The sequence below is a fragment of the Entelurus aequoreus genome, linkage group LG15, assembly GCF_033978785.1.
Source record: "Entelurus aequoreus isolate RoL-2023_Sb linkage group LG15, RoL_Eaeq_v1.1, whole genome shotgun sequence".
Classification (NCBI taxonomy): Eukaryota; Metazoa; Chordata; class Actinopteri; order Syngnathiformes; family Syngnathidae; genus Entelurus; species Entelurus aequoreus.
Genome location: NC_084745.1, coordinates 34,818,849 through 34,844,811, shown reverse-complemented (window position 1 = coordinate 34,844,811; position 25,963 = coordinate 34,818,849). Strand labels below are relative to the sequence as shown.

Below are 25,963 nucleotides of genomic sequence, written 5' to 3'. Positions count from 1 at the left end.
CTCCTGTCAGAGAGAGTTTCAATTCCCACCTCCGGAAGAACTTTGAACATGTCACGAGGGAGGTGCTGGACATTGAGTCCGAATGGACCATGTTCCGCGCCTCTATTGTTGAGGCGGCTGATTGGAGCTGTGGCCGCAAGGTAGTTGGTGCCTGTCGTGGCGGTAATCCTAGAACCCGTTGGTGGACACCGGCGGTGAGGGATGCCGTCAAGCTGAAGAAGGAGTCCTATCGGGTTCTTTTGGCTCATAGGACTCCTGAGGCAGCGGACAGGTACCGACAGGCCAAGCGGTGTGCGGCTTCGGCGGTCGCGGAGACAAAAACTCGGACATGGGAGGAGTTCGGGGAAGCCATGGAAAACGACTTCCGGACGGCTTCGAAGCGATTCTGGACCACCATCCGCAGCCTCAGGAAGGGGAAGCAGTGCACTATCAACACCGTGTATGGTGAGGATGGTGTTCTGCTGACCTCGACTGCGGATGTTGTGGATCGGTGGAGGGAATACTTCGAAGACCTCCTCAATCCCACCAACAAGTCTTCCTATGAGGAAGCAGTGCCTGGGGAATCTGTGGTGGGCTCTCCTATTTCTGGGGCTGAGGTTGCTGAGGTCGTTAAAAAGTTCCTCGGTGGCAAGGCCCCGGGGGTGGATGAGATCCGCCCGGAGTTCCTTAAGGCTCTGGATGCTGTGGGGCTGTCTTGGTTGACAAGACTCTGCAGCATCGCGTGGACATCGGGGGCGGTACCTCTGGATTGGCAGACCGGGGTGGTGGTTCCTCTCTTTAAGAAGGGGAACCAGAGGGTGTGTTGTAACTATCGTGGGATCACACTCCTCAGCCTTCCCGGTAAGGTCTATTCAGGTGTGCTGGAGAGGAGGCTACGCCAGATAGTCGAACCTCGGATTCAGGAGGAACAGTGTGGTTTTCGTCCTGGTCGTGGAACTGTGGACCAGCTCTATACTCTCGGCAGGGTCCTTGAGGGTGCATGGGAGTTTGCCCAACCAGTCTACATGTGTTTTGTGGACTTGGAGAAGGCATTCGACCGTGTCCCTCTGGAAGTCCTGTGGGGAGTGCTCAGAGAGTATGGGGTATCGGACTGTCTGATTGTGGCGGTCCGCTCCCTGTATGATCAGTGCCAGAGTTTGGTCCGCATTGCCGGCAGTAAGTCGGACACGTTTCCAGTGAGGGTTGGACTCCACCAAGGCTGCCCTTTGTCACCGATTCTGTTCATAACTTTTATGGACAGAATTTCTAGGCGCAGTCAAGGCGTTGAGGGGATCTGGTTTGGTGGCTGCAGGATTAGGTCTCTGCTTTTGCAGATGATGTGGTCCTGATGGCTTCATCTGGCCAGGATCTTCAGCTCTCGCTGGATCGGTTCGCAGCTGAGTGTGAAGCGACTGGGATGAGAATCAGCACCTCCAAGTCCGAATCCATGGTTCTCGCCCGGAAAAGGGTGGAGTGCCATCTCCGGGTTGCGGAGGAGACCCTTCCCCAAGTGGAGGAGTTCAAGTACCTCGGAGTCTTGTTCACGAGTGAAGGAAGAGTGGATCGTGAGATCGACAGGCGGATCGGTGCGGCGTCTTCAGTAATGCGGACACTGTATCGATCCGTTGTGGTGAAGAAGGAGCTGAGCCGGAAGGCAAAGCTCTCAATTTACCGGTCGATCTACGTTCCCATCCTCACCTATGGTCATGAGCTTTGGGTTATGACCGAAAGGACAAGATCACGGGTACAAGCGGCCGAAATCAGTTTCCTCCGCCGGGTGGCGCGGCTCTCCCTTAGCGATAGGGTGAGAAGCTCTGCCATCCGGGGGGAGCTCAAAGTAAAGCTGCTGCTCCTCCACATCGTGTGGAGCAGCAGTGTGTGTGTGTGTGCGTGCGTGCGTGTGCATGTAATAATTTATATATACATACACACACACAGAGTATTATAACAATACAAATCTATAATGCGATTGATTCATTCTTAATTTATTCTTGATTTGATTTAATGATTTGTTCTTTCAAAATAAAACAAAATTATGTTTAATCGTCTGAGTTTGTAGTAACTGTGAGTTAATTATTTTAAGTAGCAGTTGCATGATCTGCAAACAAGTTAATATTAATTAAAAACAACAAGTTTAATGAACATTAATAAAAAGGAAAATGTTACTCACACTCAACATTTTTAAGTAAGTACAACTTTTAACAACTTTTGAAGTTTACACTACTTATTCTAATTAATTATTTTGAGCATTGGGGTTTAATGCCACAAATACCTATAGGTATTTGTGGCATTACCTATAGGTATTTGTGGCAGAAAAACACAAATAAATGAATTTATTAGAATTACTCCTCTGCTACAAAAGTGCAAGAAATATACTATAAAAACAAAGAATGAAATAAATATTCGTAAATGGAGGAAAATGTCTACAAGCTTTAGCTAGTTTGGATTTTAGTCATGTGGACAAACGCTTCTCTTGACGCCAGTCTTAGGTTTATCAAGATCGACGGATTCCACCGCACTGTGATTTAGTGATCTGCTTTTGAAAAAAGTCTTCCTCTCTATTTTGAAATATGCCGCCCCGCGTGTCGTCATGCTTGTTCGTTTTTTTATATGCATGGCACAGCAGGATGCGTGTGTTCTGCACATTCACCTCAACCCCAGACACCCGCGCCTTTCCCCTCTATCTGCTCTCTTTTATTTCCTTGACCCATGGTGGCCCCCGCTGGTTCCTACTGTATTCATGTCTCCCGTCTGTCCTCCCCTTTCCTCTTTTTCACCGTGCACATTCATGATCAACTGTGCGTGTCCTCTCCTGCTCCCCTGCAGTCACTTGTCCCTATTTCTCAGTTGTGCTTTCGCTGGCAGGAAGTCCGCATGACACCCATTCAGCCCTCAAGACTGTAAGGCTGGGGTGTCCAAAGTTCAATTTTATAAAATATATATTATTAGATATTGCACTCATTTGCTTTATCTATAACCGAGCTTTTGATGTCAATGTTCGGAAATGACACAATACGTTACTTCATACGTCAGCAGCCAGTTAGGACCCTTTGTAACCTGTTTACTTACTTACTACTAAAAGTGATTTTTTTTCTAGTATGTTCACTATCCTATTTAATGCCAAAATAAGAAAACTGAATAAGAAATGTTTAATGTATCGTAAGATTTTCTTTTACTATAAAGCCAAAACTGAAATTTCTTGTTGTGGTCCCCTTTCGTAATACATTTTGGCACCGGTACCAATCAGGACAATCCTTGTCTATACATTATATTTCAAAACTGCACCGGCCTGCGTTGTCCACACTGAAGCAGACATCGTTCCGCAGCTAAGACACCCTTATAGATGTGGTTCAGTAGCAGAGAATAGGAGTAGTGAACCGAGTCAGCCCCAACCCCCCCTCCCCCCTCCCCCCCTCCCACCGCCAACACTGGCCTCTCATTGCACCTGCAGGGCCTGGCGATTAGAGAAGGGGAAAGGATATTTCTTATTGAGGAACTACTAATAATAGTATTGGACCCACTCATTTTCCACCATGATTGACTGGAAGTGAGTTTTTCCAGGTAGAGAGAATATGGAAATTAGAAGAGGGGGGCAACACATGTTTGCAGCTCACCTGCTGTCAATCGGTCATTCATAAATTGAGGCCATTTCATAGACTCTCCCTTTATACTTGGCCATTTTGGATGCGTAAATGAAGATTTAGGACACTCCCTTCAGCTACCCTAAAGCATTTTTGTGCATCTGATAACTTTTGTGGATTTATGATGTTTACAGATGAGCTGAGATCCCGGAAAAACAGTCTGGCCTCCCCCCGCCACAGCGGGGCAGCCATCTTTAATCCAGTAAAGAGCGAAGGGATTTGGTCGCCCCTGGCCTGCCTGAAGGCGCTTTGGAAACTCTCTCGGCCGTGAGAACGTGGAGCTAGGGAGGGGAGGGTGAGAGATGAGGTGTGTTAGCCGTGCATGGGTGGGGGGGGGGAGGTATAGGGTGAGGGTTGTACCCCCCCCTTTTGTGAATTTAGTTGATCTAATATGAGGAACCCCCTCAAACCCCTCCACCGTTTTTTTTGCCTGTCGCTCCCGTTTTAAACATCGGAACAAGCTGGACTAAGTTTCATGCATTTGGGCTGATAATGGGATTTGTTCGGTTTAATCCAATATCCTCATAGGAGTCATAGCACACCTGGAAAAGTGACTGTTTGCACTTTTAGACATTGGAGCTGATGCACACATCATTCATATTTGTTAGAAGTGTAACCATATACCATCACAGTTGGGCATGATAAATGGTAAATGGGTTATACTTGTATAGCGCTTTTCTTCCTTTTTTAAGGAACTCAAAGCGCTTTGACACTATTTCCACATTCACCCATTCACACACACATTCACACACTGATGGTGGGAGCTGCCATGCAAGGCGCTAACCAGGACCCATCAGGAGCAAGGGTGAAGTGTCTTGCTCAAGGACACAACGGACGTGACTAGGATGGTAGAAGGTGGGGATTGAACCAGGAACCCTCAGGTTGCTGGCACAGCCACTCTCCCAACTGCGCCACGCCGTCCCCCGATAAGGGGTTTGTAACAGTTTAGCCTTGTCTGAACAGCATTAAAGAGGAACTGTACTTTTTTTGGAATTTTGCCTATCGTTCACAATCATTATGAAAGACATGATGGATGGATTTTTTGTTTAATGCAGTCTAAACATTAAATAAATGTAAATAAAATTCCGCTTACAGCGGAGCCAATGAGAGGCCCTTTATTCTGCCCTTTTAATCCAATCAATAACCATTCAAAAAGCGCCAACAACACTCCATTTACATTTCGTGACTTTAATATTAACCAAGTATTGGTGCTATTGTTATTATAAGCGCTAACGCAGACAAACTACTTATAGTGGTGCCATGATCACTTCCGTCTGTCTCTATGTTTACATCGAGTGGTCTGCTGCTTTCTCGTTTCGTTGCTTGTCAAACTTTATTGTAGATCATAAATCATGCCTTTCACTTGGATAGTGGACAACTGAGTAGGTATTCCAACCTGTCGGTACACTTTGACAGCCATTTAGGACCTGGAAATGGTGAGAAAGACACTAAAAGCGCTTGTTACCCTCCACCCCTTTTCTTCCCCAGGAGTATGTGTAATTTTTTATCTAAATGGGAATATATGAACATTCTAGCAGTTGGCTAGGATGTTTGTTGGCTCTCATAAAGTATGCAATGAGTAAAAATGAGTGAAGGGAAGAAAACAAAAAACGCCATGATGCGTTTTTGAAATTAATACGCCGCATATGCTTAAATTGATCAAAATATCAATTCTTATTATAAATGTTCCCGTTACTCTTCATTACATATATACTTATATCATGTGTATAAAACCTTAATGGAGGTGTGTGGATGTTTTTAAGGGCTCTACAGATAGAATTGAACGACTCCCATAAGCTCTATTGTAAGCAGACTTTTGATCAGTTTTATTTAATATTTAGAATGCAGAAAGAAAAAAGAAAACAATCCATCATCTCTATCATAATGATTGTAAACGATAGTTAAAATTCCAAAATAAGTGCAGTTCCCCTTTAAAGGTTTTCAAAAGGGTCATTTTAGGATTTTTTTCCACATTTAAAGGCCTACTGAAACCCACTACTACCAACCACGCAGTCTGATAGTTTATATATCAATGATGAAATCTTAACATTGCAACACATGCCAATACAGCCGGGTTAACTTATAAAGTGCAATTTTAAATTTCCCGCTAAACTTCCAGTTGAAAACGTCTATATATGATGACGTATGCGCGTGACGTCAATCGTTGAACCGGAAGTATTGGTACCCCATTGAATCCAATACAAAAAAGCTCTGTTTTCATCGCAAAATTCCACAGTATTCTGGACATCTGTGTTGGTGAATCTTTTGCAATTTGTTTAATGAACAATGAAGACTGCAAAGAAGAAAGTTGTAGGTGGGATCGGTGTATGAGCGGCTGGCTGTAGCAACACAACCAGGAGGACTTACTTGGATAGCAGACGCGCTAGCCGACGCTAGCCGACGCTAGCCGACGCTAGCCGCCAACCGCACGGATGATCGGGTGAAGTCCTTCGTCCTTCCGTCGATCGCTGGAACGCAGGTGAGCACGGGTGTTGATGAGCAGATGAGGGCTGGCTGGCATAGGTGGATAGCTAATGTTTTTATCATAGCTCTGTGAGGTCCCGTTGCTAAGTTAGCTTCAATGGCGTCGTTAGCAACAGCATTGTTAAGCTTTGCCAGGCTGGGAATTATTAACCGTGTAGTTACATGTACATGGTTTAATAGTATTGTTGATCTTCTGTCTATCCTTCCAGTCAGGGATTTATTCATTTTGTTTCTATCTGCATTTGAGCCCGATGCTATCACGTTAGGTCAGTAGCTAAAGAGCTTCACCGATGTATTGTCGTGGAGATAAAAGTCACTGTGAATGTCCATTTCGTGTTCTCGACTCTCATTTTCGAGAGGATATAGTATCCGAGGTGGTTTAAAATACAAATCCGTGATCCACAATAGAAAAAGGAGAGTGTGTGGAATCCAATGAACCCTTGTACCTAAGCTACGGTCAGAGCGAAAAAAGATACGTCCTGCACTGCCTCTCTAGTCCTTCACTCTCACTTTCCTCATCCACGAATCTTTCATCCTCGCTCAAATTAATGGGGTAATCGTCGCTTTCTCGGTCCGAATCTCTCTCGCTGCATTGTAAAAAATGGTAAAATGTGAGGAGTCCTTCCTCCGGTGACGTCACGCTACTTCCGGTACAGGCAAGGCTTTTTTTCATCAGCGACCAAAAGTTGCGACCTTTATCGTCGATGTTCTCTACTAAATCCTTTCAGCAAAAATATGGCAATATCGCGAAATGATCAAGTATGACACATAGAATGGATCTGCTATCCCCGTTTAAATAAAAAAATTCATTTCAGTAGGCCTTTAAACACTTATTTGTGGTCTACATAACATGTAATGGTGGTTCTATGGTAACATTTTGCATATATTATGTTTTACAGACCATCTTAAAACTGCTTTCTGACCGTTTCTTCAGCTGCAGCATTTTGTGGGGGGTTTTATTTATGTACCTCCACTTCCACTGCGTCTTCTCCACTTCAGCCATTTTGTAGTTTTAGCGCTTATATATGGACTCTACTGACCGGTATAAGTTAGACCTATACACTACTTTGTATTAGAAATGGCGAAAGTGGGGATATGCATGTGCATGTTCGAGCCAGTCTGCCCCACAACAAGAGGATAGAGAAAAAGAAGGAACTTATTGACTAAAGCGGACTACAACAACAGACTTGCGCAAAGCTTTTCGGGTAAATTTCTACCATATATGGAGATATCCACTGACGTCACACTTCGGAAAATTTGGGCAAATTCCAAATGGCTCATTTGGAGCAGGTGTGGAAGAAGGCAGGATTGTTTTATAAATATATCTGCCATGCCTCCATGGTTTGATTTCACATTTCCGGGACTTATGCAGATCCCAAATACACAAAAACAGGTACCAATAAGTAAGAAAAGTTGTTTTGCCTAATAGGTCCCCTTCAAGATGAAACATAAGGAAAATGCTACCAAGTATTTTTACACTAAATAACAGTCTTAAATAAAATTAATTAAAAAATAACATGTCATTCTCATGTAATTTGATTTACTCATGTACTCTACTTGAATTGCAAAAAAACTTCTACTTTTAGGGCTCCGATGCAAAGTTTATTCCATTATTCCATTCCAAGTATGACACATAGAATGGACCTGGTATCCTCGTTTAAATAAGAAAATTTCATTTCAGTAGGCCTTTAACTTTAATAACTTTAAAGTAATGACCATAACAGTAACTCAACTATTTTAATTAGCTTTGTATGAATCCACTGCATTGTGTTTATAATTTAAGATAGGTCAGTCATAATTTGGCTCTCACAGCAGTGTTTTCTGGAATGTAGACAATTGCAACTTTTCTCGACAATTTAGCATCCTTGGGGACGAGTGAACAATGACAGTTAAATTTGGAACTAATTAATGTGTCACTCTTATTCAGAGGTGGGTAGTAACGCGCTACATTTACTCCGTTACATCTACGTTTGTACTTGAGTAACTTTTGGAATAAATTGTACTTCTAAGAGTAGTTTTAATGCAACGTACTTTTACTTTTACTTGAGTATATTTTTAGAGAAGAAACGCTACTTTTACTCCGCTCCATTTATCTACATTCAGCTCGCTACTCGTTACTAATTTTTATCGATCTGTTAATGCACGCTTTGTTTGTTTTAGTTTGTCGGACAGACCTTCAAAGTAGGTTCTAGCGCATGCCTGCGTTTCAATGGTGACGTTTGACTCCGTTTCACCAATCAGATACAGTCACTGGTGACGTTTGACTCCGTTTCACCAATCAGATGCAGTCACTGGTGACGTTGGACCAATCAAACAGAGCCAGGCGGTCACACGTGGACCCCGACTTAAACAAGTTGAAAAACTTATTCGGGTGTTACCATTTAGTGGTGCAATTGTACGGAATATGTACTGTACTGTGCAATTTACTAATAAAAGTTTCAATCAATCAATCAAAAGTGTGAAGGAAAAAATACACTTTTTTATTTCAACCGTACCTCTCTCAAAAGCCTAAAGACTGACCGCACAGTTCCTGTCTTCACAATAAAATTGCCGCTCCATCGCGCCTGCGCTAACAAAATAAGAGTCTCCGAAAGCCAGCGCAAACAAGCTAGCAAGCTACGGAGTTTGCCGCCAATGTATTTCTTGTAAAGTGAATAAAAACGAATATGGAAGCTGGACAAATAAGATGCCAAAAACCAACCACTTTCATGTGGTATTAGACAAAAAGGAGGAACTTTTTTTCTCCTCCATTTGAAAACGTGGACGTTATCATCACTGCTGTCTGATTCCAATCAATGCAAGTCATCAGAATCAGGTAATACACCAACTTATATTCTTGTCTTCATGAAAGAAAGGAATCTATATGTTAAACATGCATGTATATTCATTAAAACACCTTTAACAACAAAAACGGCAAAATAAATAAATATAAATGATATACTGTATATATAAATGTATGGATATATATATATATATATATATATATATATATATATATATATATATATATATATATATGTGTGTGTATGTATGATATGTGTGTGTATGTATATGTATATATGAGGTAGATCACCTCGACTTGGTCATTTATTAAGTAATTGATTAACGTTGAAAAACTTATTGGAGTGTTACCATTTAGTGGTCAATTGTATGGAATATGTACTGTACTGTGCAATCTACTAATACAAGTTTCAATCAATCAATCAATGAATGCCTGCTGAGCCTATGGTGCTGTTAAGTTTTTGTAGCTCAATTTGCCTTAATTTTTTTTATTTTAATGTATTATTATTTCATATATATTATTGTTTTAGTTGCTTAAGAGAAATTCCTGGCTCTGAATTTGCTCATTGCTATTTTTATGTTTTTGTGCATTATTTGTTGCCGTCATCATTAAACGAACAGGTTACTCATCAGTTACTTGAGTAGTTTTTTCACAACATACTTTTTACTTTTACTCAAGTAAATATTTGGGTGACTACTCCTTACTTTTACTTCAGTAATAAATCTCTAAAGTAACAGTACTCTTACTTGAGTACAATTTCTGGCTACTCTACCCACCTCTGCTCTTATTGCAGGTATTGGTCCAAATTTAGAAGAGAAGGAATTTGCAAAGGTGGGCTGTCCGACGTCTGTACTGTTGTATACGTAGAGGAAGTATTTTTTTTAAATGTAAAAAAGCAGACCAATCACAGCCTTTGCAACACAAGTTTCCTTTTTTGAGAAGTGCACGTAAAGCTACACAGGAGGGTTTGGAGGCGGGGGAGAATAATCCAGGCTTCACACTTCCTGCCCTTCACTCACCCTCCAGCAGGAGTGCCCAAACATTTTGCCTCCAAGGGCCAAAGTCAAAATGCGGCAATTGTCCGCGGGCCAAATAGCGATATTTACAATGCAACATCACCACGAGTGAGGAACTTAGCTTCATACCGCCATATCTAAATATAAGGTAGTAAAGATTATTACACAAACGATGTTTCTAGTTAACATTAAACTGCACCTTTACTGTACATTTTTAACATTTAAACCTTCAAAAAGGTCATTTTATGCAGATTTTTGCCATTTCCAGGTGTTGTTCTGTAACCAGTTTCTCCTAGATATTTGATCTGATTGCTTGCAAACTTTGCCCAGACAGATTAAACATATGGAGGATGCTAAATTTCTAAGCGTTTAGGTTTTCATTATAGGAAGTGGCGAAGCATGGTGACCAAGATTATTCTTTTCCATACGGTGTCCAAAAGTCACAACTTTAACGTAGAGCAGGGGTTCTTAAAACATAGATTTTACAATTAAAAAAACTAAATAACTTGCAGCTCAGTCACCACAATTTTACCATAAAATTCACAGGTTTTTTTACACTAATGTACTGCAAATTGAAAAACTGTGCCACTGTTGTTTTAACGTTAAATTCTGGTGACTGAACTGCCAGTTTTTACTGTAATATCTATGGCCGTTTTTTTTACAATGCATTACAAAAAATTAAAAAGAGTACCACTGTTATTTTTACCGCAAAATTCTGGCGACTGAACTGCTACTTTTTTACCCTAAAATCTAAGTTTCCTGTTTTTACACTGCATTACTGTAAATAGAAAAAATGGTACCACTAATCATTTTACGTAAAATTTCTGGAGACTGAGCTGCCAGGTTTTTTGAGTAAAATCTACCTTTTTTTCCCCAGTGTAGCCTTGCGGGCATGCCATCAATGATTGTGCAGCTTGAAAGAGATCATTATGAATATGTATTACATTTGGCAGCCACTCTTCTGTGGGTCAAACAAAATGACACGATGGGCCAAATTTGGTCCCCGGGCCCACTTTGGGCATCCCTGCTCCCCAGCATACCAGGTGAACTCGGTACATTTGTACTGTAGCGAATGTCCCGTACAGAAACATTAGATCACGTTTATATACCGATCCACTCCTAATATTGGTTCAAATACTTGGAGGTCACATGGTTGAGATTTGTGTAAACATGTTTTAGCTCATTTGTGTCACAAAGGCTTCCTCACAGGATGCAAATGAGGAACTTCTCTCTGAGGTGTCACACCTCTGATTAACTCAGCGTGATGCCGTCGGATATCAAGCAGGTATTAACTCATTAGCCTTTGAAGTTGCGCTGGGGTATCATCAGGGTCTCGTAATCCCCTTTTAATGGCCTAGTGAGTAGGACAGTGGTTCAACAAAATGATTAATTTGACAGCATTCTCACCTAATGCACCCCCCCACATGCTTTTCTCCTTGCATGAATGAGTTGAAAATGGGATGATTAATTTAGGAAACACACCAGTCATTATGTGCTAAAAACTCACTCTGCTTATCAACGTTCTGTTCTTCAGCTTTGTCATTTTAGTGCTCCCCCCCCCCCCCCATCCTTCCCTCCTCCTCTACACTCCTTTTTGACTGGAGGCAATAAGGTGATGAAGGCCAGGAATGCAACCGTGGGACTATAAGGATTTATCGCACGGAGGTGTGAGTGCTGCTGCTGCTCTCCTGCCTCACTTGTCTGCAGATGTAACAGTTTAGTGCCAGCAGCATTCCCACTGCGGAGCCAATGCAGGCTTTTATTGCTTTGCACTTTGATTAGTCAGACCACATACTAAGAGGCCGTTAGCACCGGCCGTTTGTGGTATTTTGGCTATTTGATTGCTGCTTTCTGTAAAAATATGAATATATATTGATACTATTCATAACATTTGGAAACTTTAAAAGGGTTCAAGAGACATTGTATATTATATATTACATTAGTATATACTATTAACAACAAAATAACAACAAATATGATCCAGTTTAAGACACTGTTCAAACTCTTAAGTTTTTTTAAAAGTGCAAAGTAGAATTCTGATAAACATTTTGAACCTTATTGAAAAATAAAAAAATCCTATTCATCTCACTATGTGAATTACAATTTATTTATCTATTTAGTTTGTGAGAACTTTTTTTGTAAATATTTGTGGAGTTAAATTGTGCACACATTTAGAACAGGAAGTGAATCCAATTTGTTAGTAACTGCCATAAAATGGAAAATGGGTAGGATCAAGTAAGCTCTTCTTTCTACTCTTTTTTGGACGTTGTAAAAAGAAACCGAAAGTTGTGATGATTGAAATTGTAACTGCCGTATTTTTCGGATTATAAATCGCTCCGTAGTATACATCGCACCGGCCGAAAATGCATAATAAAGAAGGAAAAAAACATATTTGCACTACCGTTCAAAAGTTTGGGGTCACCCAAACAATTTTGTGGAATAGCCTTCATTTTTAAGAACAAGAATAGACTGTCGAGTTTCAGATGAAAGTTCTCTTTTTCTGGCCATTTTGAGCGTTTAATTGACCCCACAAATGTGATGCTCCAGAAACTCAATCTGCTCAAAGGAAGGTCAGTTTTGTAGCTTCTGTAACGAGCTAAACTGTTTTCAGATGTGTGAACATGATTGCACAAGGGTTTTCTAATCATCAATTAGCCTTCTGAGCCAATGAGCAAACACATTGTACCATTAGAACACTGGAGTGATAGTTTCTGGAAATGGGCCTCTATACACCTATGTAGATATTGCACCAAAAACCAGACATTTGCAGCTAGAATAGTCATTTACCACATTAGCAATGTATAGAGTGTATTTCTTTAAAGTTAAGACTAGTTTAAAGTTATCTTCATTGAAAAGTACAGTGCTTTTCCTTCAAAAATAAGGACATTTCAATGTGACTCCAAACTTTTGAACGGTAGTGTACGTCGCACTCGAGTATAAGTCGCATTTTTGGGGAAATTTATTTGATCAAATCCAACACCAAGAATAGACATTTGAAAGGCAATTTAAAATAAATAAAGAATAGTGAACAACAGGCTGAATAAGTGTACGTCATATGACGCATAAATAACCAACTGAGAACGTGCCTGGTATGTTAACGTAACATATTATGGTAAGAGTCATTCAAATAACTATAACATATAGAACATGCTATACGTTTACCAAACAATCTGTCACTCCTGATCGCTAAATCCGATTAAATCTTCTTCCTCGTTGTCGCTCCTGGTATGCGCCGCTTCCTTTCTTTCTGCTGCACGATCGCCATTTTCTGCTGCATATTTCACTACGTCCAGCTTGTAATCTGCAGTATATGATTTCCTTTTCGGTGCCATTTTTATTCAGCCCTTCTCAGTTTTTATAAGTTACCGCCAATGTTGAAATGTTCCATTTTAATAGCTACGGACACAGTAGCAGTTAGCATCCCATGACCCACAATGCAATTCTGCCATGACACACAATGCACTTCTGCCATGACCCTCCCCCGCCGAATTCTTATTGGTTGACGTGTGTGTTACGATTGCTGACATTTGCTTTGTCTCTTACGCGAATGAGATAAATAATATTATTTGATATTTTAAGTTAATGTGTTAATAATTTCACGCATACGTCGCTCTGGAGTATATGTCGCACCCCCGGCCAAACTATAAAAAAAACTGCGACTTATAATCCGAAAAATACGGTGTATACAATGTTTGAAATAAACTTCAACCATAACCATAATAATCAAGTTCCTTGAATTAGCCTAAAATTGCAAATCCAAGCCAAACACCACATTTGTTCCTCGCAACTATTTAATAATTGCATATTTTGATGCCACATTTGTCTTGACATAAACTAATGCAAGACCCTTCTGTTAAGATTTCAATGTGGACTACTGGCTTTATATATTCATTATTTGTCCACCGGATGGTGCTGCTATTTCCCATTCAACGCTTGCAGTAAAATTGGTTAATTTAATATGTAATATTTTTAAGCCATTTTTGGGAAAGTGACATTTTTTGTCATGTCTTCAATTATCATGTAAAAATGCCGAAACTGCGGCTTCTGTGTGTCCGTCACAATAAGAAACATTTATGAAATATGTGAATAATTCCGCCATCATTTTCTTTACTTTTACTTCTTACACTACCCTCACTTTGCACTCCCTCCTATTCCTACTTTTTCCACTCTTCTCTCTCTCTCCCTCTCAGGTTACCAATAGTAGGGCTTTTCTTGCTTCCAACGTGTGTGCGTGTGTGTCTGTGCGCGCGCGCGTGTGTGTGTGTGTGTGTGTGTGTGTGTGTGTGTGTGTGTGTGTGTGTGTGTGTGTGTGTGTGTGTGTGTGTGTGTGTGTGTGTGTGTGTGTGTGTGTGTGTGTGTGTGTGTGTGTGTGTGTGTGTGTGTGTCCCTACACTGAGCTGTGTCCTTGTCCTTGCCTCCTGGCAGCTAGGAGCCACCCAGCTGCCGGCCTGTGATTGGGCAGCCGGGCGGTGGGGGGGCTCTCAACACGGCGGCGGTGTGCTGACTGCTCCGGGACGTGTTTCAACAGATGGTGGAGTTTGGAGGGTGTCATCACATCGGAGAGGGGATTAGAGGAGAGAGGTTGTCTTCCAGGAGCCGTGTGGTCCACCTCCTCTTGACTCTTCAACTGCTCCATGAACGCAGGGAACACTTGCAGGATTCCTTGCCAGGACGCTGCCTGCCAGGTACTTTACTATTCTGATAACATTTTTTGTGCTTTGTAGTGTTTGCCGTGTTGCCTATATGTGCACAGGACGTCATAGTTTCCCCTTGGATGACAGGAATTCCCTGTGTGGCAAATTCCTCCTCTTCAAGGGATTAGTAGGCGCAGCACATTCCATTAATGTCATATTTTCTGGCAAACCGAAAGCAATGCAGGACATTCCGACTGGAATTGCGTATATTGTATATCCTGACATTTTGCCACAAATATTACAAAAAACCCCAGTAAAATCAATGGAAAAAAGAACGTTATTTTAGTTTTCCTCCATAAATATAAGCCAGAGTGCGCCTCTGGCAAATGGATGAGCTGCCTTCCGGATGAACTGTCAGACAACTCAGGGAAGGCACACCTCACTCCAGATGGGAAGCTTGCCAGGAGGAGCGAGAATATGATGTATAGTATTTATTTCCAACTCCAGGCTGTGTGTGTGTGTGTGTGTGTGTGTGTGTGTGTGTGTGTGTGTGTGTGTGTGTGTGTGTGTGTGTGTGTGTGTGTGTGTGTGTGTGTGTGTGTGTGTGTGTGAGTGTGTGTGTGTGTGCGTGTGTGTGTGTGTGTGTGTGTGTGTGTGTGTGTGTGAGTGTGTGTGTGTGCGCGTGTGTCCGATGGAGATTGTGCAACTGTAAAAGTGGACTCAGTGCGGGTGAAAGCTGCTGCTGTGTGAGCCTGTGTTGACCCTGGTAAACCAGCCATAGCTACACTTCCTGCCTGCTACTTGAAGTACTTAACCTCCAAAATGCTATGATCACTGCGGCTGCAAGCGTGTTGTCACTGTGAAAAACATGATTTTTTTTTGGCCATGCCAGTTGTTATATTAACCTGCACGGCAACGTAGCTCTGATTATGTTTGGCCTGCAGGAAGCACTTTAGTGTGCTACAAACATGAACAGCTGTTGCAAATAATTATGTACTTGCCAAGACAAACATTTATTCCGGTAGCCATTTATACAATTGTGGATGACTTGACTTGTGGATTCTTATCAGTGATAAATACGCTTATACATTGTAACATCTTGAGAACCAGCGTCCTTTGCAGTGGACATTTGTGTTTTGCAAAAGAAATGGACAAAAAACAAATGTCCACTGCAGAGGACGCTAGTTCTATGGGTGACATAACTTTCTTGTTTTTGTTATTAATGCGTGGAAATGGATGATTGTACAACACATATATTATGGATGGAGTTCTGCATGTGTTTCTGTTGCTAAGCAAAAAGCAGCAACACTCTTATCTTTAAGGCTGCCCCCTGCTGGAGCCATCACGCTTTAGCTATTTTTATTTATTGCCAGGTTTGTGTGTATTAGCTTAAAATAATTTTTTGAGCGGCATACAAGGAAGACTCTTTATAAAACGAAAAGGTGCTTATTTTCAGTACTTGGAAAAATCGGGTTGGGGTTAGTTAGTGTTAGGTACTAGAGTCCAATTTGCTACCTCCCTTGAATTTTTTATTGGCCAATATTATAAGATATCAGGTAAAATGATCAGAGGAAAATCAAACCGAACATAAAACTCAAGCAATGTTTCCCATTTGAAACAATGCAAATAATGTGTTCCAGATACCCAAAATATAAACACAATGATTATAATTTTAAATGATAAATGATAAATGGGTTATACTTGTATAGCGCTTTTCTACCTTCAAGGTACTCAAAGCGCTTTGACACTATTTCCACATTTACCCATTCACACACACATTCACACACTGATGGCGGGAGCTGCCATGCAAGGCGCTAACCAGCAGCCATCAGAGGCAAAGGGTGAAGTGTCTTGCCCAAGGACACAACGGACGTGACTAGGAAGGTAGAAGGTGGGAATTGAACCCCAGTAACCAGCAACACTCCGATTGCTGGCACAGCCACTCTACCAACTTCGCCACGCCGTCCCACATGCAGAAAAATGTGGAATACATGATGAGTGACATGAATAAATTAACATTTAACATCACCTTTACCTTTTATTGAGGACCTTCGTACTTTGTGCCACAAGTTCTTTCTTGAATTGAAATGTGTTTCTCACCTTCTTTTTCTAAGTGCTGTCATTTAACTTTTTTTGGGTGGATTATTTTGCAGTCTTGTTAAATTGGGGACTAAAAGAAGAGGGACTGAGTCACCAACGTGTGGGGTTCTGGGTTTGGGCACTCGATGATATATGCGAGTAAAGGTAATTCAGTAGTTTAAAACGCAGTGATTGGCGTATGATAACCGAGACGAAAAAAGTCAACACAAATTTTTGGCGAAAGCTAAATTTCCTCTTTATTAAACAAAAAGGTGAACACTATTACGTTACTAAAGTCTTATCAGTGCAACATTTAAACAACATTATGTTTACTTAATTGCTCAGAAATGGCCTTTTGGAGCATGTCTCCAGGGCATAAACATGCCACATGCTGCATTGATCTATTTTGGAGGGGCCCCCCTCCACGTGATAAGCCAGCCTCTCAAAGTCAGGACATGCAAACATCATCATCGGAAGGTATCCTGTCCGTCCGTCATTGGCATTTCTTAGCTGCTTCTGCCTTGACGCTGCATGACGGATTCCTTGATAGCACCAGGATGCGGGGGCTAAGATGCAGAGATGAAAGGCGAGTCCAAAGGGGGTAGAGTAAAGCGATGTAGGAATTCCCACTAGTGGAGTTGCTGTGATGGAGGCTCAACCTTAAGGCACGTGTGCTGGCCGCTAACATAATCTTGTGACGTGCTCAAAAGAAACATAAGCACACACGCTATGCACCCCCACCAGCGGGCTGCACGGTCCCTGCTTTGTCATCCCTCTGGTCTAATAATCCCCTCTCCTGGGAGAAGCAATCTGTTTTAGATTTGAAAGAGAAAGGACTCTGTCTGTATCACGTACAATTAAGCAAGCCTGTCGGAATGTTTTTTTTCTTATTGAGAAAAGTGCTGCCACTGGGGGGGCTTTTCCTTTTATCCAGAATGGAGATAATGGAGTGGGAGGGCAGGAGCAAAGGGAATGGATGGAGAAAGGGTTCAAAGAGGAAGGGGGTGTAAATGAATGAATTTTCCCCCCCATCCATCCCGCGCCACAACTCGGACTGATAGACACTAGCATGCGTTTGTTTCAGCTCTTTTGCTCATTTTCTTTACTTCTCCCTTGTAGCGAGTGAACACATTCACACTCTGCCAGCACTCTCCTCCATTGCCCGTGTGTGTGTGTGTGTGTGTGTGTGTGTGTGTGTGTGTGTGTGTGTGTGTGTGTGTGTGTGTGTGTGTGTGTGTGTGTGTGTGTGTGTGTGTGTGTGTGTGTGTGTGTGTGTGTGTGTGTGTGTGTGTGTGTGTGTGTGTGTGGAACAAACTTGGCCATGTGCTGCTAGTATGGAGCTCATCTGTGACTGGATGCAGGACTCCCTGAGTGGCGTGGTATGTAGACTGACAGCGTCACATGTTACCTGAGCTGCGGCCCTACGGCAAGTTTCGCTGAGAGGTTTTTTTTATCTGCAGCCTCTGTTTGTTGTTGGGAGGATCTCTTGACCGCATTCTTAGGCTCTCGTGCAAAGTCAGAGGCTCCTCAGGAGGGGTATGCGTCCTTATTGAGCGTATTTGATTAATGCACAGAGATGTGCCTTTTATTTTGTCAGACAATTCAAATACAAATGTGGTTACGACATGCTTTGTAAAGCCACACACTGAGCCAGAGGCAATGGAAAAGCAAGCTCCCCCTGTATACAAATTACAGGTTACATGTCTGTCTGTGTAATGCCGGGATATGATACCCCCCCATGAATGGCCATGGGGTGTGGAGAAAGAGGAATGCTGAACTGGCACAGGTGCAATTGGACAAATCCGTTTTTATGAGCAGTGTCACGTTGGTGCGCCGCAGTCGCCGAGACGTATTTGTTTATGGCGTCCAGGGTCACGCAGGCTGCTTCTGGTGCACCGTGTTGCAGAGAATATGTCTACACATGCTCCACATATTCGGGGGTTTTGTGTTTCACACACTTTGCCCGCTGAGCTGCGGGTTGAGTTTAGGGAGATGTCAAATATTAAACAAATACTTACATTAGTTGTGCAGATTGCTGAAGGGAAGGGTTGTGCAATTCATTGGTCCACGACCACATTTTAGGAAAGTGAAGAACTGGACCACACTTGTCCCCACACTATTATTCTTATTCTAATATATAATGTCACAATTATTTACATATTTCCCTTAATGACAAACATAGTCCTTAAGTGTTCAGTTAAAACACAAGTCAAATCAAAGATCATCTAATACAGCGGTGCCCATTACGTCGATCGCGAGCTACTGGTCGATCGCAGAGGATGTGTCAGTCGACCGCCAACCAGGCATTAAAAAAAATAGACCTAAAAATGAGCGATCATAAATCTTCACTATGACGTCACTTTCGTCACTTGATTGAAATTCAAGGCACCCGAGGATCTTGTGAAATGATGCTGGCTGCTGCCAGTGTGAAGGAAAAAAGACCGCCAGGAAGGCGAGAAACACTGACCGCACAGTTCCTGTCTTCACAATAAAAGTGCCGCTCAATCGCGCCTGCGCTAACAAAATAAGAGTCTCCGAAAGCCACCGCAAACAAGCTAGCAAGCTACGGAGTTTTCCGCCAATTTATTTCTTGTAAAATGTATAAAAACGGATATGGAAGCTGGAAAAATAAGATGTCAAAAACCAACCACTTTCATGTGGTATTAGACAGAAAGGAGGAACTTTCTTTCTCCTCCGTTTGAAAATGTGGACGTTATCAGCACTGCTGTCTGATTCCAATCAATGCAAGTCATCAGAATCAGGTAATACACCAACTTATGTTCTTGTCTTCATGAAAGAAAGGAATCTATATATTAAACATGCATGTATATTCATTAAAACACCTTTAACATGTGAACAAAAACGGCAAAATAAATAAATATAAATTATATATATATAAATGTGTATATATGTATATATATACACTACCGTTCAAAAGTTTGTGGTCACCCAAACAATTGTGTGGAATAGCCTTCATTTTTAAGAACAAGAATAGACTGTCGAGTTTCAGATGAAAGTTCTCTTTTTCTGGCCATTTTGAGCGTTTAATTGACCCCACAAATGTGATGCTCCAGAAACTCAATCTGCTCAAAGGAAGGTCAGTTTTGTAGCTTCTGTAATGAGCTAAACTGTTTTCAGATGTGTGAAGGGTTTTCTAATCATCAATTAGCCTTCTGAGCCAATGAGCAAACACATTGTACCATTAGAACACTGGAGTTGCTGGAAATGGGCCTCTATACACCTATGTAGATATTGCACCAAAAACCAGACATTTGCAGCTAGAATAGTCATTTACCACATTAGCAATGTATAGAGTGTATTTCTTTAAAGTTAAGACTAGTTTAAAGTTATCTTCATTGAAAAGTACAGTGCTTTTCCTTAAAAAATAAGGACATTTCAATGTGACCCCAAACTTTTGAACGGTAGTGTATATGTATATATTAGGGCTGTGAATCTTTGGGTGTCCCACAATTCTCGATTCAAAAACGGTTTTTTTCCCGATTCAAAACGATTCTCTATTCATTCAATACATAGGATTTCAGCAGGATCTACCCCAGTCTGCTGACATACAAGCAGAGTAGTAGATTTTTGTAAAAAGCTTTTATAATTGTAAAGTACAATGTTTTATCAACTGATTGCAATAATGTAAATTTGTTTTAACTATTAAATGAACCAAAAATATGACTTATTTTATCTTTGTGAAAATATTGGACACAGTGTGTTGTCAAGCTTATGAGATTCGATGCAAGTGTGACACTATTGTTCTTTTTTCTTTTTTTTTTTTTTAAATGTCTAATGATAATGTCAATGAGGGATTTTTAATCACTGCTATGTTGAAATTGTAACTAATATTGATACTGTTGTTGATAATATTCATTTTTGTTTCACTACTTTTGGTTTGTTCTGTGTCGTGTTTGTGTCTCCTCTCAATTGCTCTGTTTATTGCAGTTCTGAGTGTTGCTGGGTCGGGTTTGGTTTTGGAATTGGATTGCATTCTTATGGTATTGCTATGTATTGTTTTGTTGGATTGATTAATTTAAAAAAAAATAAAAACATTTAAATAAATAAAAAATAAAAAAATCGGTTTTTAAAAAATGAGAATCGATTCTGAATCGCACAACGTTAGAATCGCGATTCGAATTTGAATCGATTTTTTCCCACACCCCTAATATATACACTACCGTTCAAAAGTTTGGGGTCACCCAAACAATTTTGTGGAATAGCCTTTATTTTTAAGAACAAGAATAGACTGTCGAGTTTCAGATGAAAGTTCTCTTTTTCTGGCCATTTTGAGCGTTTAATTGAACCCACAAATGTGATGCTCCAGAAACTCAATCTGCTCAAAGGAAGGTCAGTTTTGTAGCTTCTGTAACGAGCTAAACTGTTTTCAGATGTGTGAACATGATTGCACAAGGGTTTTCTAATCATCAATTAGCCTTCTGAGCCAATGAGCAAACACATTGTACCATTAGAACACTGGAGTGATAGTTTCTAGAAATGGGCCTCTATACACCTATGTAGATATTGCACCAAAAACCAGACATTTGCAGCTAGAATAGTCATTTACCACATTAGCAATGTATAGAGTGTATTTCTTTAAAGTTAAGACTAGTTTAAAGTTATCTTCATTGAAAAGTACAGTGCTTTTCCTTCAAAAATAAGGACATTTCAATGTGACCCCAAACTTTTGAACGGTAGTGTGTATATATATATATATATATATATATATATATATATATATATATATATATATATATATATATATATATATATATATATATGTGTGTGTGTGTGTGTGTGTATGTATATGTATATATGAGGTAGATCACCTCGACTTGGTCATTTAAAAAGTAGCTCGCCTGCTGAAAAAGAGTGGGCACCCCTGATCTAATATAACAGGTGCACATTACTGTTTATTTAAAGACATCGTCAAAGATTCTCTTCATGACATCAGCACTCACTGTTTCTAAGGACTTACTGCAAAATGCTAGTCAAAGATCTTACATCACAACAGCACTAGCAATTTTGTTGTATAGGCTCTTAAAATGCTTGTCAAAGATCCTCAGGGGTTCCTAACCTTTTTGACCTTGAGGCCCAAATTTTCCACCACAAAGGGATCAGGGCCCACTCAAATATTAACACTGAATTAGTAACTGTACCATTGATTTTAATCATATTCAATAATATATCTAACCTACTTAGAGTTTGCAACCTTGTCAAATTATATGAAATGAAATGATATAAAAGCTTTTGTTAAACACAAAGATTATTACCAAGGCTTAGGTCAGGCTGATTACAAAAATAATTACTAATCAAATATACTGCAAAAAAAGGGACTTATAAGAACTGATGAAAAATACATTTAAATACAATTACGCAGTGCTAAAATAAAAAAATTCTAACTAAATTAAAAATAAATAATTGTGATTATTTGTACATGTTTCTTAAATGGACTGTCAATACAAATTTAAGTGCAAATGAAAATACAGCTTAATCACTTTAGTCATAATTTTTGCGCTTAAGAAACTTCTCTGTGACTTAAGCTCCAGACGTCTCCTTTTTGTTTGATATTGTCATTACTGCCACAATTGGTGGAAAAGTGTACTACAACTGAGTACCGCTGTGACCCATAAAGACCACAGCTGAGATATGTTTATTATTCATAATTCAACATATTCATCAATATGAGATAGATATTTTATGGCAGCCCTCTAGGGGGCGCTGGTGGCCCAACAATGGGCCCTGACCCTGTGGTTAAAGACTGCTCTAGATAAGTCTTTCTTAACCATAGGTCGGTGGTTCATTAATCGGCTGCAGATCGCCGCCAAAAAATGTTTCTCGAGCGGTGTCCTACTCAATTGTAATTGCAAAAACGCTAGTCATAGATCCTCTATACGACAAACAACACTGTTGTTTTTAACGACCTGCAAAAACGCCAGTCAAAGATCCTCCATATGAGAGAGAGAGAGCACTGCTGTTTTTAAGGACAAATTGCCAAACTGCATGTCCAACATCCTCTATATATGACCAGGTACACTGCTCTTTTTAAGGACCTATTAAAAAATACAAAAAACTAAGTCAAAAATCCTCTACGTGACAGGAACACTGCTGTTTTAAAGACATGTTGCATGCAAAAATGCTAAATACAGTTTCTCAACATTTTAATGCGCTCTGGAACAATTTTTACATTTAAAAAAATCTCATGGCACACCACCAAGCGCTATGATTTATTCTGTTGAATGAATGGCAACAGGTGGATACACTTAGGGATGATGTTTGATAAGAAATTATCGAGTTCGAGCCTATTATCGAATCCTCTTATCAAACCGATTCCTTATCGATTCTCTTATCGAGTCCAGATAGGTTGTTGTATATGGAAAAAAACACACAATATTTGGTTTAACAAAAGCTCACTTTTATTATATAAGAAAACAATTTAATCTAATAAATAAATAAATATTGACTGTTACCCCCCTAAAAAAATAAAATAAAATAAATAAATATTGACGGTTGTTACACAAAGTATATTAAGTGGGATTTTTTCAGAAAAACAAATATATACAGTAACACAAAAACAACCTGTCTCTGTGATCACTATATGTGTATAAATAATAATATAGTGCTAAATAAAATCAGTCCCTTAGGCACAAAGCTGAAAATAATACAGCTTTCCAAAAAGTGCAATTCTGCTGCTATTTGACATAACTGTTTGTTATGATGCTTTGACATTTTTGCACTTTATTTCTTTATTGAAAAAAAATTCTATGAAGAGAAAAGTTCTTTGCAAATGTGGTTACAATGCTAAAAAAATGAAAAGTTAAAGCTAAAAAAAGAAATACACTTTGAGTTAACATTATTTCCTTATATGGGAAAAGATGTTATGAGCTAGGGCACATATGTCAGAGTCAAGGCCCGCGGGCCATATCCGGCCCGCGAGAAGGTTTTTTACGGCCCTTGGGATGATCTTGATTTATTATTAGAACCGGCCCGCAGACCGCAGATCTTTTTTTTTTTTTTTTTTTTTTTTTTTTTAGACCGCAGATCTTTTACACGCACCAAGCGGATGCCGGTCCAAGGTTCCGAAAGGGGGCGAGCGGCCCGCCGGGACGCGCCTGCCGGCCGAAGGGCTGCAGCCCGGCCGTCAGTCGCGGAGCCCGCCGTGCCACGCGCGCCAAGGGGGCGGGCCGAAACCCGGCCCCGAGGCCCTGAGACTTCTGCTTTGTTTCCCCAAACCGCGCGTCACCGCCGGGCCCGCACCACCGTCGGGCTGCAGCCCGAGCGTCGGTGGCGGAACCCGTCATGTGCCGCGCGCGCCAAGCGGAGCGGGGGGGTCAAGCGGGCCGAAACCCGCAGGCCACCCCCTCACCACGAGGCCCTGAGACTTCTGCGTTTGACCCCTTCGCGCGGCCCGTCGGGACGCGCCCGCCGTCAAGCCACGAGGGCCAGCCGTCGGATCGCGGAGCCCGCCGTGCCACGCGCGCCAAGGGGCGGGCCGAAACCAGCGGGGGGTTTCGGGCACCCAACTCGCCTCCCTCCCACGGAGGGAGGAGGGGGGTTTAATGTGAACATTACTGTGCAATCACATATTTAGAGTTTTTACTCAATTCAAGTTTAAAAGTTAAAGTTTAATATTTGTTTTCACTGCATGTTACTTCTCCTTAAACAAAGTGTTGTTTTTGATTTATAGATTTTTGCACTTTATTTTATTGTATTTCAATTTAATTATATTTTAAAAATATTTCAGTTGAGTGGATGATAGAAAATTGCTATTATTGTTTTTTTCTTTGAAGTAAATTTAGCCCACTTTTGCTAAAATAGAAAATATAGGTTACTGATGGTGCCTTGAATACCGGTTTCTTTCATTTAATGTTCATGTTATGGGGATTTTTATATAAAGGAAATTTGTCTTTTGTGTCTGTTGAAAATTAAAGATTACTGACAGAGCCATAAGAAAATATTGCTTTATTTATCTGATCATATTGGAATATATTTGTTAGGTTTTCAGTAGGTTCAATTAGGTTCACTAGACTATATGCGTCATTTAAAAAAATTTTCAATGAACATTCGAACAGTCCGGCCCTCGGCTTGTAGCTAAATTTTTTATTTGGCCCTCCGTCCATTTGACTTTGACACCCCTGAGCTAGGGAATATAACAACTACACTACCCAGCATGCAACTGGAGTGACGAGCATGCGCGGTAGCCCCGAAAAGTGTTGTCACAGCGGCACTGAAGGCGGATGAAGGCTGCAACAGAGGGTGGTCTCCAGTCGCGATGATGATGATGATGATGATGATGTTGCATATCGTCACCCGGCAGCTAAGAATGAGCACGCTGTGAAAGTAAACGTCAAGAACTCAGCCAACACGCCTCGTCTGCATTATTTATAATTAGACAGACAACACATACCTGTATACAGTGTGATTGTGTTTTGTTTACAAGTAAAGAAAAACGAAAGTTAAAAAAGGGAGATGTCATATATGTATGTGCTGCGGTTGCTTTAAGAACGTTGCGACAGCTGCCGTAAAGGAGGTGCGTTGCTAGCCTGGTTGCTATGTTTCCGGTTGGTCGTAAAAGTGTTCGTCATGTGTTTGTACCCTGCTCAAATCTCTCAGTAAAGTTATTCATTGGATTATACCTTTTGTTTTGAACTTTATTACACATTGGAGCGCTTTTTCCCGTCCATTTTTTTCCTGCTTTCGCTATCTGCGCCTATTGACTGAGCTACATGACGTCATTTCTTGTGACGTCCCACGGAGCATTTCTGGTCGGGACGGGATTCGTTCCCAGGGATTCGAATAAAGAACCAACTCTTTTTCTTTACTATAGTGGTCTCGATAACGGGTACCGGTTCTCAAAAAGGTATTCGAGTCCGAGGACTCGGTTCTTTTCTTATCGAACAACCGAGAAAACCGGTTTCGAGTATCATCCCTAGATACACTACATAACTGTACCTACTGCCATCTAGTGGAAGAGCTTGTGCTTCTGCTCGTCCTCCTTACGTCGCAAGCATAGATGGAGGATTTTTTTATTTCAAGTAAACAATATTCTGACGAATTAAGTGAAACGGAATAGTTTCCTGCCACACACCTGATGATCCCTCACAGCTCAAGAATGTGTGCGGCACAGTTGTCGGGAATCACAGCTTTATTAACATGCTGTGTTTAGGAATCTGCTGCAAAAATGTTAGTGGCTCCCAAGTTTTAATGTCTGATGTCAGATTTGGCTGGCAGGCCGCCAGTTGAGTGGCTGTAAGAGTTAGTCCATAATGGGTAATGGCCTGAAGTAAGAAGAACAGTGTTATTATAACACTAAATCAGACTGACATTTACTTGAATACTGTGATTAAG

At 41.0% G+C, this 25,963-nt stretch overlaps 1 protein-coding gene across 7 annotated transcripts in view; it reads left to right on the top strand.

Moving 5' to 3' along the window:
* sulf1 (sulfatase 1) overlaps nucleotides 1-25,963 on the top strand; it is a 177,444-nt gene that overhangs the window by 103,847 nt on the left and 47,634 nt on the right. For 6 of the 7 annotated variants that reach the window (XM_062021273.1, XM_062021269.1, XM_062021272.1 and 3 more), the window contains one exon: nucleotides 14,431-14,587. The gene's annotated coding sequence lies outside the window, so the exon portion shown is untranslated. Of the gene's footprint in view, nucleotides 1-14,327; nucleotides 14,588-25,963 lie in introns of all 7 variants that reach the window. The other variant, XM_062021271.1, reaches the window with a different exon arrangement.